The sequence below is a fragment of the Eurosta solidaginis genome, chromosome 5 (assembly GCF_040869045.1).
Source record: "Eurosta solidaginis isolate ZX-2024a chromosome 5, ASM4086904v1, whole genome shotgun sequence".
Classification (NCBI taxonomy): domain Eukaryota; kingdom Metazoa; phylum Arthropoda; class Insecta; order Diptera; family Tephritidae; genus Eurosta; species Eurosta solidaginis.
This window is the reverse complement of record NC_090323.1, coordinates 57,946,787-57,964,230: the sequence shown is the minus strand read 5'-3', so window position 1 is coordinate 57,964,230 and position 17,444 is coordinate 57,946,787. Positions and strand designations below refer to the sequence as shown.

Here is a 17,444-nt window from a genome sequence, read left to right as displayed (position 1 = left end):
AATGCATAGATCGTATGTGCGGGTCCCCTGTTTATATGGGCTATACAAGGCGCACAAACCGGGAAATACATTTCGACCAATAATTGCCGGTTATACTTCCCCTACATCTAATATAGCCAGATGGCTGAGCAATTATTTTAATAGTCTCAAAAGCTTTGATGAATTTTCCATAAAGGATTCTTTGGAATTAGTATCGAAAATAAAAGATGTACGCCTGAGTTCAAATGAATGCTTTGCGTCATTCGATATATCCTCGTATTTCTCCAGCGTGCCGAAGAAAGGAGCCTTGGATGCGCTACTTGCTTGGCTCGATAGGCAAAACATTAATCCCTCGGTCGCTGGTGCTTTATTTGAACTAACCGTTTTATGCGTGACCCAGTCATTTTTCCAGTTTAGAGGCGAATTCTTCGAGCAAACCGATGGCTTACAGATGGGATTAAATATAAGCCCCTCCTTATGCAACCTTTTTATGAACACTGTCGAAGAACAATTAATCCAGAGCTCACTTTTCCCACGGGTATATTTTCGATATGTAGATGATTGCGTGGTCGTTATTGAGAAGGAACAAATAGAAAACACGCTTAACTTGTTTAATTCAATAGATAATGCTATACAGTTTACATATGAAACTGAAGATGATAATGTACTACCTTTCCTTGATCTCAAACTTATACACAATATCGACGGATTTATCGAATTCGATATTTATCGAAAACCCACATCCACTGAGCGTTTCATTCCAATTGAATCAAACCACCACTACTGCCACAAATTGGCAGCTTTTAATTCTATGGCTCATCGCTTTGTAAATGTACCGCTCAGCTGCAGCGCATTTAAAAGAGAAAAAGAGAAGATAATAAGTATAGCTGAAACGAATGGGTACTGCCCTAACATCATCATACAGCTAATTAAGAGGCACCAAATAAAAAAGGAAAGAAGAGAATGCACCTCGTTTTTCGATACAGTGGGCAAAAATGATGGAAACGCTATTTGTAGTATCGCGTACGATCCACATTATTTCAACAATATTAAAAAAGTTTTCAATAAAGCACACCTTAAGGTTGTTCCAAAAACAAAGACAAAGCTGAAATCTTTGCTTAAATCGACGAAGGACAAGTGTGACAGTTTAGATAAGCCGGGGGTTTATTCGGTCACATGCTCACAAATCAATAACGAAGGAGATGTATGTGGCGCAAAATACATAGGCCAGTCGACTCGCACTGTACGTATCAGGATGAGCGAACATTTGAAGTACATTAAAAATATTGAACCGAAAAGTGGAATTGCGGAGCACGCTTTATTGAACGAGCACGTATTGAGTGAGGATGACTGTAAAGTGATTAAATCGGAATCTAATATCAATAGATTAAATATCTTAGAATCATTACATATTTATGTAAACAAAAATGTCGCGGTGAATCGGGATATTGGCCCACTGTACTCTACTCTTTTTTCAGTCATACAGTAAACTTATGATTTGCTTGCTATTGTTATTGTTCTTGTCATTGGACATTTTCTCATTACTTTTGTTATATGTAACTACTGTATTTAGTAAATTATGTTTGCATATTTTTAATATTTATGGACTTATTCTGCGATATATGTATTAGACAATGTTTAGTTGAACACTACCAACTGAGGATGATACCACGCGAGTGCCGAAACAATTTTGTATTGGAAAGTATTATTGTTTTTATAATACAATAAAAAGTATATTAAGTGACGAAAAGGAGTTTTACGTGTTTTTCGTTTTCGCCAAAAATTTACCAATCCTTGTGAAATTTGAAAGAGGCATAGATTCTATGACGATAACTGTTTTCTGTGAAAATGGGCGAAATCGGTTGAAGCCACGCCCAGTTTTTATACACAGTCGGCCGCCTGTCCTTCCGCTTGGCCGTTAACATGATAACTTGAGCAAAAATCGATATATCTTTACTAAACTTAGTTCACGTACTTATCTGAACTCACCTTATATTGGTATAAAAAATGGCCGAAATTAGACTATGACCACGCCCACTTTTTCGATATCGAAAATTACGAAAAATTAAAAAATGCCATAATTCTATATCAAATATGAAAAAAGGGATGAAACACGGTAATTGGATTGGTTTATTGACGCAAAATAGAACTTTAGAAAAAGCTTTGTGAAATGGTTGCGACACCTACCATATTTGGTAGAAGAAAATGAAAAAGTTATGCAGGGCGAAATCAAAAGCCCTTAGAATCTTGGCAGAAATACTGTGTGTGGTATGACATATATAAATAAATTAGCGGTACCCGACAGATGAAGTTCTGGGTCACCCTGATCCACATTTTGGTCGATATCTCGAATACGCCTTCACATATACGACTAGGGGCCACTCCCTTTTAAAACCCTCATTAATACCTTTCATTTGATACCCGTATCGTACAAACACATTCTAGAGCCACCCCTGGTCCACCCTTATGGCGATATCTCGAAAAGGTGTGTACCTATAGAACTAAGGCCCATTGCCTTTTAAAATACTCATTAACGCCTATTATTTGATACCCATGTCATACAAACACATTCCAGGGTTACCCTAGGTTCATTTTCCTAAATGGTGATTTTCCTTTATTTTATCTCCAAAGCTCTCAGCTAAGTATGTAATGTTCGGTAACACCCGAACTTAGCCTTCCTTACTTGTTTTTGTTTTTTTTTTTCACTACAAAGGTTGATGCACTTTGTTACATGTTTCGTAATATCTAAAGATACTGTAACGAATTTACTGCAAATCCTCTTATTTGCAACCTTCTGATAAGTTCGAATCACTAAACTGTTGAATAAATAACTCCGATATTTAATAATGCAAAATGGGCTTTATTCAAGTACTTCACAATAACACTGAAACTATTTTTCAAAATAATACTGCTATTGCTCGCTAGATAGCGTCTTAAATCCAACTGATTCTCGCGCCTCTACAGTTGCTGCCTTTTATACTCTCTGATTTCCTTGTTTGCATCTTCTAGGCGCTTCCATTTCCAGAATCTACTAATTTGCCATCAGCTATCAAATTTCTCAGCTGTAACTACAGATGCGCGATTTTATAGTTTCTCTCATTGCATACTTTCGGGAGTATCTCAGATGTATGTATGCATGTGGTTGTGCGTTGCTTCTCCGCTGCGTGTACGTACATATGTGTAGACATAATGATTGATTCGTTTATGTAGATACAAGTGACTGTCTGCTTTATAGTTGTTGTCACTTCATTTACTTAGCATCAGACTAGGGATGTGAGTATCACTTAGTGTCACTAATATTCGTCACACTGCCCTCCACCTAAGTCTGATCGTCCCGATCGGACAAATCTCTCGATCTAACCGCTGCTAGCCTCTCCAAATGAACCACCCTTCTATTTCGTGGTTTCCCAATTGTTTTTATGCGGTAGATGACATCACTGATCCTCTTCACAACTATGTACGGGCCTTCCCAACTGCACCGCTATTTGGATGGAACACCTTTGCGCCGGTGAGGGTTGTATAGCAGTACCAAATCTCCCTCCAAGAAACCTTCCGAATTAAAGCTCTTGTCATGCCAGTGTTTCATCTTACTACTCATTACCCTGGGCCATTCTCTCACACTCTGTTCTTTGGCCAATGAAGAACTACTTCTCAGAGCTTAATCTTGACGGATTGACTTTGTATCATCAGTATCGTCTTAACGTTTCACAACATTAGTGCGCGCTGACTTGAAACCACCCTTGCATTCTTTCTGGAAAATTCTATCAGTCGTTTCATTGCGTCCATTAGGGTTTGTCAATGCCAGTGTTTTTCTCGCAGGTACCTTCGGTTTTGATTTGTTTGACCCATTCGTTCCATCAACCCTTGCCTGATCTGCTGCCTTTGACTTTTGTGGTTTTTGTCGAATCTCTTTCACCAGCACTCGCTTACTGCTGAACCCTTGCTCAAAACTGAAGTTAAGTGGCACATCCTTGTTCTTATACTGCATTATCCTTCTCTGCATATCGATCCTGATCTCATAGTCAACTAAGAAATCCACTCGCAATATGACTTCATCAACGATCTCTGCCACAACGAATTTGTGTAGAACCATGACCTCCCCAATTAAGACTTCACATACCACTTCTCCCTGGACTTGGTTATACTCGCCAGTAATCGTACGCAATATTGCTCCAGGTAATGGCTTTACTCTCCTGTTGACCAAATCGGATCGGATTAAAGAATGAGATGCGCCCGTATCTACAGTCAGTACACGCTCCTTGCCATCCACATTTCCTTTGACGGTAAGACTGCTCGATTTCCTTCCAGTTTGCGAGATAGGTATCACACGATATTCAATAGCTGAGGCAAGTTCTCGATCCTTACATTTGACACGCTCTTGCTCATCTCCTCCAGCTTTGTGTTTACGGCCACCCACATTGTTGGAACTATTAGGACCAAGATCGCAATGACGTGCAATGTGAACGGGCTTCCCGCATTTGAAGCATTTGATAACTCTTCCACTCCGCTTTTGCGATCCTTTCAGCACCTCCAATATTGGGTCTACCCACTCTGGCCTTTCTACTTCCACATGGCGTGCTTTGAAAACTGGCTTACACAGAAGCGACGCTGTTTCCTGAATCAGAGCTTGTGACACCGTTTCTGCGAATGTTGGCTTTGGGTTTGCGTATGTAGCTCGCTTTGTTTCGACGTCCCGTATGCCATTTATAAAGCTCTGAGTCTTTACCCTTTCAGTGTATTCCACGGGTGCGTACGCATTCGCTAAATGTGCCAGCCTTTCAACATCCGACGCAAACTTTTGCAAAGTCTCATTAGCTTTTTGGTAACGGTTTTGCAATTCTATTTGATATATCTGTTTCCTGTGTTCGCTTCCGTATCGCCGTTCTACAGCAGCCATCAATGCGTCATAACTGTTCCGTTTGTACTCTGGAATAGTCTGTAAGATTTCGGCAGCTGGTCCTTTCAATGCTACGAAGAGTGCAGCAATTTTATCTTCAGTATTCCAGTTGTTCACTGTTGCGGTCTTCTCAAATTGTATCTTAAAGACCTGGAAAGGAACAGAACCGTCAAAGGATGGTGTTTTTACCTTTGGATTACTCGTTGAAACTGCTGGGCGATTTAGTTGCAACTGCTCGATACGTCCTCTCAAAGCATCCACCTCGGCCTCGATTTTTTCTTCAAACTGTAAAATTTTTGTATCTCGCGCCTCCAACTTCGAGGAAATACGTCCTTCTTGCTCTTCCAGTTGAGCAGAGATCTGCGATGATATCTGTGCTGAAATTTGCGCCGACATTTCGGATATTCGTGCCTCTTGTGCTTCAATCTGCGCTATTATTTCAGATGACATTTCTGCAATATATGTCTCCTGTGATTCCATCTTGGATGCTATATATGTCTTCTGTTCTTCCATCTTGGACGTTATGCGTGTCTCCTGCGATTCCAGCTGAGATGCCACTGTCGATGCTTAAGCAGTTATTGCCGCCAATATCATGTTCAAGTCTGTGCTCGTAACTGTCTGCGATGTTTCGTTTTTCTCTTCAATTTTTGTTGTCTCGTCGAAATCAAGATGAAAGACATACTCTTCCACGTTAATTCCTTCTGCTTCCATTGCCTCTCGTAGTCGTGCCTGAAGTTTGAGTTTAATACCGGTTGTATTCAATCTACGGCTCTCCAACTCCTTCTTCAGTTGCTGGATCTTCAATTCACTTAACTTTGCCATGTCCTTTTTGTCCTCTGGAATTTATTCAACAACTCCTCTTCTGACACCAATTGTAACGAATTTACTGCAAATCCTCTTATTTGCAACCTTCTGATAAATTCGAATCACTAAACTGTTGAATAAATAACTCCAATATTTAATATTGCAAAATGGCCTTTATTAAAGTACTTCACAATAACACTGAAACTGATTTTCAAAATAATACTGCTATTGCTCGCTAGATAGCGTCTTAAGTCCAACTGATGCTCGCGCCTCTACTGTTGCTGCCTTTTATACTCTCTGATTTCCTCGTTCGCATCTTCTAGCGCTTCCATTTCTAGAATCTTCTAGTTGGCCATCAGCTATCAAATTTCTCAGCTGTAACTACAGATACACGATTTTATAGCTTTTCTCATTGCATACTTTCGGAAGTATCTCAGATATATGCATGTGGTTGTGCGTTGCTTCTCCGCTGCTTGTAGGTTTATATGTGTAGACATAATGATGGATTCGTTTATGTAGATACAAGTGACTGTCTGCTTTATTGTTGTTGTGACTTCATTTACTTTGCATCAGGGATGTGAGTATCACTTAGTGTCACTAATATTCGTCACAATACATTATTGGGGTATTTGGGTGCAGCACGCTTTATTTATCTTTTTCTTTCAAAAATTTTACTTTACTGTATAATTCAATATTATTTAATAATGGTATGGTATTAAGCAACAGAGATCAATGTTGTATTAGTTTTATAATAATGGCTGGACCTATAAAAATAGTAAATAGAGCAATTGACCTTTTGTAATATTAAGGTGCGATGCTCATTAAATATGTAATAGGTACATATGTACATATGTACGTAGGTATGTGGTAACTTTGATAAAATATTACTTCAAAAACATAACATTTTAAAATAATAATGATCTAAGTAAATCTCATTCCTGGGATGTGTGCTAGGCTTGGGACCTGCCACGTAAAAACGCCTTCCAATGAAACATAAAAATAACGTCCTTATTTCCAGTGTGGGTTTCAACTCCAGTTAAAGTTGAGGACAGCTAAGATGAGCACCAAAATTTGATGTTTGTTTATTTGTAAGAGCTTTTTGGTTGTTCAATTTAAAGCAAAAACATTAGTTTTTCTTTTTTTCTCCGACGCGTTTCGACACGTTATTGTGTCTTCTTCAGGGAGGCTATGTATTTATTTCGACAAGAAAACATAATTAGAAAATATTTTTCTAAATTATAGTACATACATACCATAACATAAATTGTAGACTGCAAATTAACTACACATTTTTACAAAAATATATACATTTAACAAACATAAACAAAATTTTTACATTTAAAAATCATCTACACTCTATCCCAGCTGTTCGTCAATTGTTGGTTATCACACATTTGTATGCAGGATTGCGAATAGAATAAGCAACTACAAAAACAAAATGAAATGTGCACCAAAAGAAAAATTTATTTTGAAGGTTTACGATGAAATGGCCAAATTTATAAATAAACACAAGGACTCTATAATAATAACGAGTGAAGATAAATGTAACAAAACTGTGATTATGTACAAGACGGAATATAAAAATAAGATAAAGGACCTTCTAAAAGACAAGCAAACGTATAGAACGATGAGAATTGACCCGACGCAACAGCTGTTAAGGAAAAACAACACCCTCATAAATGAAATATATAAGCAAAAGAACATTGACGCGGAACCTAGACAATTATTGACATGCCATGCAGCTAGTGCACCTAAATTATACGGACTACCAAAAATTCACAAGGAAAACATTCCACTTAGACCCATTTCATGGTCAGTTAACGTCCCATGCTACAAACTCGCTAAATTTATTGGAAAAATATTAAAGAATATTGTCTCGGAAAATTATAATATCAAGAACTCGTTACAACTGAAAGAAGATTTAAAAGAAACTAGAATCGAAGACGACGAAATATTGGTATCCTTTGACGTCGTTTCGCTTTTTACGAACATCCCAATCCACTTAGCAATGCGAACAATTATGCAACAGTGGCCAACTCTAGAGAACCAAACAACTCTTACGAGGAAGCAATTTCTATCGGTCGTAGAATTTTGTTTGAGAGACAACAACTACTTTGTTAGCGACGAAATAATATACCACCAAATATTTGGAATGCCAATGAGGAATCCTCTATCCCCGACTGTAGCGGACATTGTCTTAGGCAAAATACTACACGATAGTATAGCTGAATTAAGATCAAAAGGAATCTATATAAAATACATAAAGAAATATGTAGACGACACATTTGCTATAATTAAGAAAACGGACGTAGAAATGATATTGAAAACCCCCAATAACCAACATACAAAAATCAAATTTACTTGTGAAGAAGAAGAAAATAAAAAGTTGGCGTTTTTGGATATTCAACTCCACAGATTCAACAATGACATAAAAACAAACTGGTATGCCAAGTCTGTAGCCTCGTCCAGGATGATTAATTTTAACTCGAATCATCCCTGGACTTAAAAAAGAAGCACTGCGTTGAACCTGATTGAAAAAATTTATAATCTCAGCGACCAGGAGTTCAGAAAAGAAAACAATGTCAAAATCAAGAACTTTTTATACAAAAATGGATTTCCGAGCACCCTAATACAAAAATGGATCACAACAAAAATGAACAATATCAAACATTCAAATCAGAACACAAAAGCAGATAACCAAAAGAAAATATTTACCGGCATAGCATATGTACCAGGACTAACAGACATGAAAACATTAGGCACATAACATACACAACAACACAACAACACTATATCTTTCATCGACCACATCAAACACTTAATACAATATTTACAAAAACTAAAGACAGAACAAAAAAGGAACAACAACACAACGTTATTTATGAAATTAAATGTAATGGCGAAGAAGGCGAACCCTGCGACAAAATATATATAGGAACAACGAAGCGAGCTTTGGGAGAAAGATGACGACAGCCTTGGCGCAGCACATCAACAAATTCGATCACTCAGCTGATTTCGACAATACACGAATAATAGATGTGGAAAGCAAAATAAAGAAAAGATTAACGTTGGAAGGGCTTCGAATCCAACAGCAGATAAATAATGCAATGAACTACAAAGAGGATGTAGATAATATCAGCTGTGCATACAAATGTGTGATAACCAACAATTGACGAACAGCTGGGATAGAGTGTAGATGGTTTTTAAATGTAAAAATTGTATTTATGTTAAATGTATATATTTTTGTAAAAATGTGTAGTTAATTTGCAGTCTACAATTTATGTTATGGTATGTATGTACTATAATTTAGAAAACTATTATTATTATGTTTTCTTGTCGAAATAAATACATAGTCTCCCTGAAGAAGATACAATAACGTGTCGAAACGCGTCGGAGAAAAAAAGAAAAACTAATGTTTTTGCTTCAAATTGAACGACCAAAAAGCTCTTACAAATAAACAAACTCAACAATTCCCTTGCTCTAAAAAATACAATAAAAATTTGATGTCGCCAAACAAAGTGGCAAGGGTAAACTCTAATCAGCTTTAACTGGAGTATAAACTCGCACAGAAAATCCTGGCCTAAGAGGAAAAAAAGCGGTCAAAATCACTAAGGTGGTTGGGCCCCAATTAATGATGATGAAAATAATGTTGATACTTCAGTATTCACAGTATTCAATTTCTAAAATTTTGATGTTGCTTTGCCCGGGGCGTGAGCCCAGGATTTTCGGTGTGGTAGGTGTAGCACGCTACCATCACACCACGGCGGTCGTCTTTTATTATTAAACGGTTTTATTTAGCTTGACTTGACAGGCAGGCCGCACGGCCGCATGGCCGCATGCACGATCGCATGCACGGCCGTTGTGAACGAATTTTGTAATTGAAATTTTAGTAACTTCCCGATAAGCCACAAGCTTGAAACTTGGAATATAGTTCAGAAACCGATGACAACGCAATAATAAGAAAAAAAATTGGCGCTAGGTGGCGCAAGGATAGGGATATTCACAAAAATCGTATTTGTGGTCCGACTTGGCTCATATTTGGAACACATAATACATACAAGAATATAAAGCGACCTATGAAAAAGAATCGCCGCTAGGTGGCGCAAGGAAAAAAAATCGCATTGTGGTCCGATGTGGCTCATATTTGGAACGCATAATACATAAAAGAGTAGAAAGCGGCCTATGAAAAACTCGCCGCTAGGTGGCGCAAGGATCAAGATATTCACAAAAATCGTATTTGTGGTCCGATTTGGCTTATATTTGGAACACATATTACATACCAGAATAAAAAGCGACCTGAATTCCAAGCATCAAATATCAAAAATAAACATGCGCCATAGTTGGCATTGGTAAGATGTGCCTATCGAAAATGCAATGTTCAATAGGATTAAATAAAGAAATTAAAGTTATTAAAAGATCTTGCATACATAACAATAACAAAACAACAAACACATAATACATACAAGAATATAAAGCGACCTATGAAAAAGAATCGCCGCTAGGTGGCGGAAGGATCGAGATATTCACAAAAATCGTATTTGTGGTCCAATTTGGCTCATATTTGGAATACATAATACATACAAGAATATAAAGCGACCTATGAAAAAATCGCCGCTAGGTGGCGCAAGCATCGAGATATTCACAAAAATCGTATTTGTGGTCCGATTTGGCTTATATTTGGAACACATATTACATACCAGAATAAAAAGCGACCTGAATTCCAAGCATCAAATATCAAAAATAAACATGCGCCATAGTTGGCATTGGTAAAATGTGCCTATCGCAAATGCAATGTTCAATAGGATTAAATAAAGAAATTAAAAGATCTTGCATACATAACAATAACAAAACAACAAACACACACAAAAGTTTACATGTGCATATATTTGACTGGATAAAATAATGTCGTATGTTACATGTGATCACATATAACATACAACAATAATTTGTCACGATGACGCTATTAAATAAAGAAATTAAAAGATCTTGCATACATAACAATAACAAAACAACAAACACACACAAAAGTTTACATGTGCATATATTTGACTGGATAAAATAATGTCGTATGTTACATGTGATCACATATAACATACAACAATAATTTGTCACGATGACGCTATTAAATAAAGAAATTAAAAGATCTTGCATACATAACAATAACAAAACAACAAACACACACAAAAGTTTACATGTGCATATATTTGACTGGATAAAATAATGTCGTATGTTACATGTGATCACATATAACATACAACAATAATTTGTCACGATGACGCTATCAGAAAACTGTCCGAAAACATAGTTAGCGGCGGAAACACTTTAGACTCTTAAAACTTTGACTAATAATAAGATATTAGTCCCAACGTGAGGATCGGTGAGGAACCCAACTAAAACTTTAGCTTAAATTGAAACATTTGTGCCAATAAACACTAATAAAGGCACTGGTGAAATTTTAAATAACAAAAAAAAAAAAAAAAACACAACAAACTAAAGACATCAAAATTATTTCAAAATGAAGTAAACACCTTTGACTTCAATATTCGTTTTTACTTATTTTAATACAACGATATTTTATGCACTGGTAAAATCAACCGAAATACGGGGCAATTCAACCGAAATTTCTGTCAATTTTTATCCATCGCAACAAGATGTTGAATCAACTGCGCACAAATCGTCGATTCGTAATTGACCGTTTTAGTAGTCAAATGAACAAAAAAAAGTTGTTGCGACAACAAAAATAAATAAATGTAAGGCGCGATAACCTCCTCTAATGCGGAGCTTCTCTTCCAATTTGCGTCGTGCTCCTCTTGATTTTTCCTACAAATTGGCCGGACGGGACCTACTTGTTTTATGCCGACTCCGAACGGCATCTGCAAGGCAAGTGAGGTTTCACTGAGAGCTTTTCATGGCAGAAATACACTCGGAGCGCTTGCCAAACACTGCCGAGGGGCGACCCCGCTTAGAAAATTTTTTTATAGTGTGGATCTAAGTCGCTGTTATAGTCACAAAAAAGTACTTTTCTTGTTGCGATGTTAATGACAAAAGTGTTGGTCACGGTTTTGGGACGTGTCGGACGATGTCAACGAAAATTTTATCCGATGCTTAGCCTAGCTGTGCGGGTAATATTATGACGGAAGCTCTAACTTTACTGGCAATCAAAATGTTTTCCAATCATTGATATGTGAAAAATAAACCTCAGAATTATATTTGGGACTTAACAATTAATTAGGTTTTCGATTCCGGTTTCGGTTCCGACTATTTGAAATTTGGGCTTAAATTTAAATTATACCCGCCTTTATGAAAATGAGTTCGCAGAACTGCCTTTCAATTTTATTTGTTTTCTGAGAAATTCATATTTTAATTGTATTGTTTTTTTAGTCAACCTCTTCAAGCTAGACAAATGTATCTAGTACCTGTATAATTCGGTTATCGATTCTTTAGTACTCCAACCTGTGCATGTACCAGTATTACACACTACGCCTACATTTACATTCTACATGCATTCCCGCATAGTATACCTTTTACACAGACAACGCTTAACCTTACGCTTACTCCTACATTTTACGTTTACTTTCAGGACTCTCCCATTGCGTGAACAAAGATGTTTACACATTAAAAAATATAGGTATGTATATTTTGACGCCGACAAAAGTGAGTTTTTTGCTTAGATATGTAGTGACGATCAGCGCAATTCTAAATAAAAATTCCTTGTGAGTTTTTTCACTTCTCCCTTTCCTCCTATTCTGAACAATGCTCGAAAAGGCGGAAACCGGTTATAGGAGAAAAGTAGATATTATGATGTGAGTGAGGGAGATTTCTCGGCCATTACTTAGGAGTTTTTTCACTTATTAAATTAAAGGGAATGCATCGAAATAGTTAAAGGAAATTGGTTATTTTAAGGAAGAACACTTATTTGTTCAAAGTGCTAAAATATGTACATTCTACCACAATATTCTTTATTTTAAGTCGAAAAGTATATCATAAGCAACGGAAGAGCTCTTGGTATATTTGATACAGCAATCCAGAAATTGCGGAAGGATTTTTTAAGAAGGCTTAAATAGATTTTGGCACATGACGAAAGGCGAATTCAACTCGACTTGACCGTCAGAAAATTGCTTTGCTGAATGGAAGCAGGCAACTCCGGCGGATTTGTGTTATCACGCCGCCGTCTTCTTCTTATGCTCCTCTGTTGATGTTGCCGTGGCACCAATTCATTACTCATTTCAGTGAATACCACATGAAATGTAATACTGTGCATTGTTTATATTTTATTTCTTAATATCAAACAAATTCGCAACAATTATTAAACTTTTCAATTTTTTAAATACAATAAGAAATTGCAATTGACAAAACAGCTGACTTTCAAAAATTCGAAATTCCTATTCTCCAATTATTGTTCTCCCTAAAAGAAAAGAATTGGAGGAGCTTTTCGGCGGGAATAAAAAATCTGCAAGTACAAAGTTCCGAGGGAATCGGGCTGGATATGTAACTTTTAGAGCGGGTCAAATTGTATGGATGGATTTTTTTCTTTCATCAGGAGTATAGCAAAAACGTAATCTACAGATGATTCTAAGAAAAATTGCTGAAGACACCGTAGTTCTAAGTCCGATTTCGAGTCCCCCACTTTTGCAAAATAGATATTTTGCCATATGAATATAGCTTCTGATATTGATTTGATTGAACATATGGAAGCTCATTGTAAGCATCCGTTATTGTCAAGACTAGTTTTGCGATAAAAATTAATAGAAACGGGAGTAAAGAGAAACATTTACCATATTTATTGGCTATCTGTCAACAAATGCACCTTCCATCTACCACTTTTTATGAAAAAAATTCAGTCGTTGTAAGCCCATGGGGGGTTTGAACCCCCAAAACTCCACCCCTTGCGCACGACCCTGGTTTACATAGTGATTCAGTTCGTGTCTAATAGTGTGATCGATTAATCAAAATGAAACGTGCTTAAGCGCCAAATACACGACACGAACATTTCCGCGAACATTCCGCAATCTTGTTCGCAGCTTTGGCCATACACCATACGAACCATTGTGAATGATGACAAAGTGTGATCTCTTCTGCATAGACGTCGAAATTCCAAAGTGATTGGATAACCTGATTCGCATTTGACTATCGCTGTCTCATTCTGTATCTCTTTCTATCACCCGCTGAAGATAGGCGCCGCCATATTGAAGAGCGTGTCAAAACGCTGAAAAGTAGCCATATTGAACAGCCTGTCAGGCAATTGACAGATAAGATAACACACTTTGTCATCATTCCCAATGATACGAACTTTTGGCCGGACATTAGTTCTCTTTCAGACAGCGATGAATACGGACAACAATTGTGCTGCAGCAATATTGCTCGCTGTGGCAATTAAAGTCGCATAATCACTATTCTTTTTAATTCTATTACAATAATCTTTGCTTTTTACTTGCCACAATGATGGCAAAGATTTATACATTTCAATAAATTCACTCAGAAATTTTTTATTGTCCATTTTACTTTTCCGCGCACGTCTGTTCCGTTCAGAAATTACTACGATTATGAGCTATTTCGCCATACACGCACGAACAGTTCGCGCAAATGTTCGCCAAAAATTAAAATATATTGATTTTTGGCGAACATTTGCGCGAACTGGCAAACACCACCATACACGACAGAAAAGGTCGCAGAAACATGACATAACGGGAATGTTCGCGGAAATGTTCGTGTCGTGTATTTGGCGCTTTACCCGAGTGGGGCCGAAAAAAGACGGGACAAAAAAAAGAAAAACGAAGAATCGGTCAAAAGCAATATACAAATTACTTCGTGGTTGACAAAAATTGAAAAAAGTGGCACGGAAAATCAAGGTTTGTATATAATAAACTTCCATTATGTATTTTATTATATACCCCATTTTTTGAGGAACACGTTTGATATATCAAAAAATTTAATACATTTCTTACAATGAAATTGTGAAACTACAGTTATTGGGGATTTTTTATTCGAGAGCTTTTGGCTGCCCGAAATTTTTTCTGCTAGCTTACAAACAAATTCAAATTGAAAAGCAACAACAAATTAGACAACATAATCCTTGGTGAATTTGTTTTCCTTTTTCAATAGAAATTTTTTTCTAGCAAGCTTACGAATAAAAATAATAAAATAAAGTTCTGGGTGATTATCAAGTCTTGCAGCCACAGTTCCTAGCAAATGTTTCGATAAAGAGCTTGGAACAAAAAGCTGACGAGTTTCCCAAACAATTTTCTGAGGACGTATCGGCATCATTTTCCTCTCAACTACTGTATGGCAGGTCCACATTTCAGAAAGAACTTGCCTCTATGAAAGGTGTGAAAGAGTTGACTTACTTTTTGATTATTCAAAATTCCTCGTTGTCTTCGAGTTACGCAGATGTTTGCACCGCTCTTCTGATGTTCCTCACCATTCCCGTAACCACTGAAAAAGCTGAGCGAACTTTTTCAAAATAGAAATTGATGAAAAACTATCTGCGAAGCACGACGGCACAAGAAAGGTTGAGTAATTTGTCGCTATTGTCCATCGAAAATCAAAGAGCACGCAGAGTGGATTATAATGTGGTGATAGACAAATTTGCTGCTGTGAAATCGAGAAAAAAGCTTTTATAGTTCACCTAAAATGTAGTACAAAAACTAATGATATTGTAATAAAACTAGTAAGACTGATGTTTCCCAAAGCTAAGTTTAAGCGAGACTGTAATATGAATATGTTCAAAATTTATTATAGTAAAAATCTCTGTATCGTATTGCAATGAATAAATATTAATAAGAAAATGCTTGGCGCGATATCCTTCCACCCATATCGAGCTTCTTTTTAAATTTGCATCGTGCTCCTTTTTAGTTTATCCTACAAACAGATGAATTTTCACTGAGAAGCTTTTCATGGCAGAAATACACGGATATAATTTTGATAAAGGGGCCCCAATTATTGTTCTGCCCCGGGGCCCCTGCGACTCACGCTACGGCCTTGCACGAAAGCATTAAACACAGACAAAATTTCAGGAATTTACAACATTCGTACAATCAGCAAATGAATTATTTTACACTGGAAAATGTAAATGCAAGTTAAAAACAACAGAATGCTCATGCGGTTTAATACCAAACCATTTAAAAGAATTTATGATGGACGAGCATAATGATAGAAAATTCACAATACCTGAATATATGGATGACATTGTAGAAGATTAGATTACGTTTTTGTTATAATTCTAGTGGAAAAAAATTTGACCCGCTCTAGTAACTACATATATATTTAATATGAATTAGACCGGCCCGTTTTGGAGATTTTCGAACCAATTATTATTATAGCTTTATTTACCATATTCAAATTATAATTTACATATGTATAGGCATTACAATTTTTTGATTTTAACAAAACAAATATCTGCGTCACTGCTCTTTGTAGGAATATTTAATTAAGCAATGCCGGCCTCAAATTTCATACCAAGATTTTACCGGCAAAAAACAATACTTTGCTTTTATTTGCGTGAACTCGATTAATATTTGCAACGTCACAGTTTTTTACGCTGCTGTAAACAAATGTATGTAAGTGTGTAAGTAGGCAACACAAATATTTTTGACTCTTAAAAGAATAAAAAATTTGAATAAAATCAAAGCACTCACAAACAGCCACGATATCATGAAATTAAATGAAGTAATTACATTACGCAAATAAGCTGAATGTTGTTATTGTACTGTGAATAAGTGTCAAGTGCATGAGTTAACAAATTTTTCAAGTTGGGATTCAATATATACTTTATTACTGGATAATTAATATATATTTTGGCTGTTTTGCACTTAACATGTGTCTATAATGATTTTTGCGTCATTTTCAAACATTTGCATATAAATTGAATTCAAAACGGAATATTCATTTGAGTATTTCGATTTCGTAAGCAAGTTCTTTAACTCAAATACGTACATACATATGTACATACGAACCTATTGACATTAATTAAGAGACTAATAATATGTTATTTAGGCCAATAATAATTTCACGTTTTCTTGGATAATTTGTGTTCGTTTAAGAACATAACATTACATTTAAATTTTAATCGTTGACACTTGCTTATGCACTAATTCAAAACTTATTCATTAATGGAACCATTAAAATTCTTTAAACATTCAAAATAATTTAAATTTTTTTATTTTTTTTTATTAATAAAGGTTTAGTGTACATACATATAACTTTGTAAATGTATTGTGATTTGCACTTCATTATAAAAAATTTTGGAAAGCCCTGTTTATCACAATTAAATATCACTGCAAAATTTAAAAAACCAAAGAAAAGACAAACGTTTTAAAATATTTTTAAAAACTCTCTAAATTCAAATGGGTTAAAATTATTTTAAACTTGACATTATAGTACTGTTCGTAAAGAGAGAACTGCCAAATTGAATCACACTTTGTTGAATACACTTTGGTACCATGTGTGTTATTGAATGTTAATATAAAATCATTGTAAATTCATACAAGGGGTGCCGTTCGATTGTTCAAATCATTTGCTCAGTACATTTTTTTCAAAATTTTTGTAAACGACTTATATATTCCATTATTTGCATATTTTAAAATGTTTATTTGTTTGGCTATTTCTTTATTGCCTTTATTTTTATAAACGAATATTAATATGTAGTCTGTCTTTCTATGGACACACTTAAAAGCAAAGTTGGTTTGAAACACAAATGAGCAATTCAGGGAAATTCAACTTATTTACCGCGAGCAAACAAACAAACCTTTCTTCCATTCTCTGACCA

The 17,444-nt window shown here is 36.0% G+C and overlaps 1 protein-coding gene across 5 annotated transcripts in view; it reads right to left on the bottom strand.

Moving 5' to 3' along the window:
- Positions 1-17,444, bottom strand: part of LOC137253785 (ATP-binding cassette subfamily G member 4) — a 265,003-nt gene that overhangs the window by 204,266 nt on the left and 43,293 nt on the right. The window contains exon 2 of one of the 5 annotated variants that reach the window (XM_067791240.1): positions 15,025-15,271. The exons of the other annotated variants lie outside the window; for them this stretch is intronic. The gene's annotated coding sequence lies outside the window, so the exon portion shown is untranslated. The remainder of the gene's footprint in view (positions 1-15,024; positions 15,272-17,444) is intronic. 5 annotated transcript variants of the gene reach the window in all.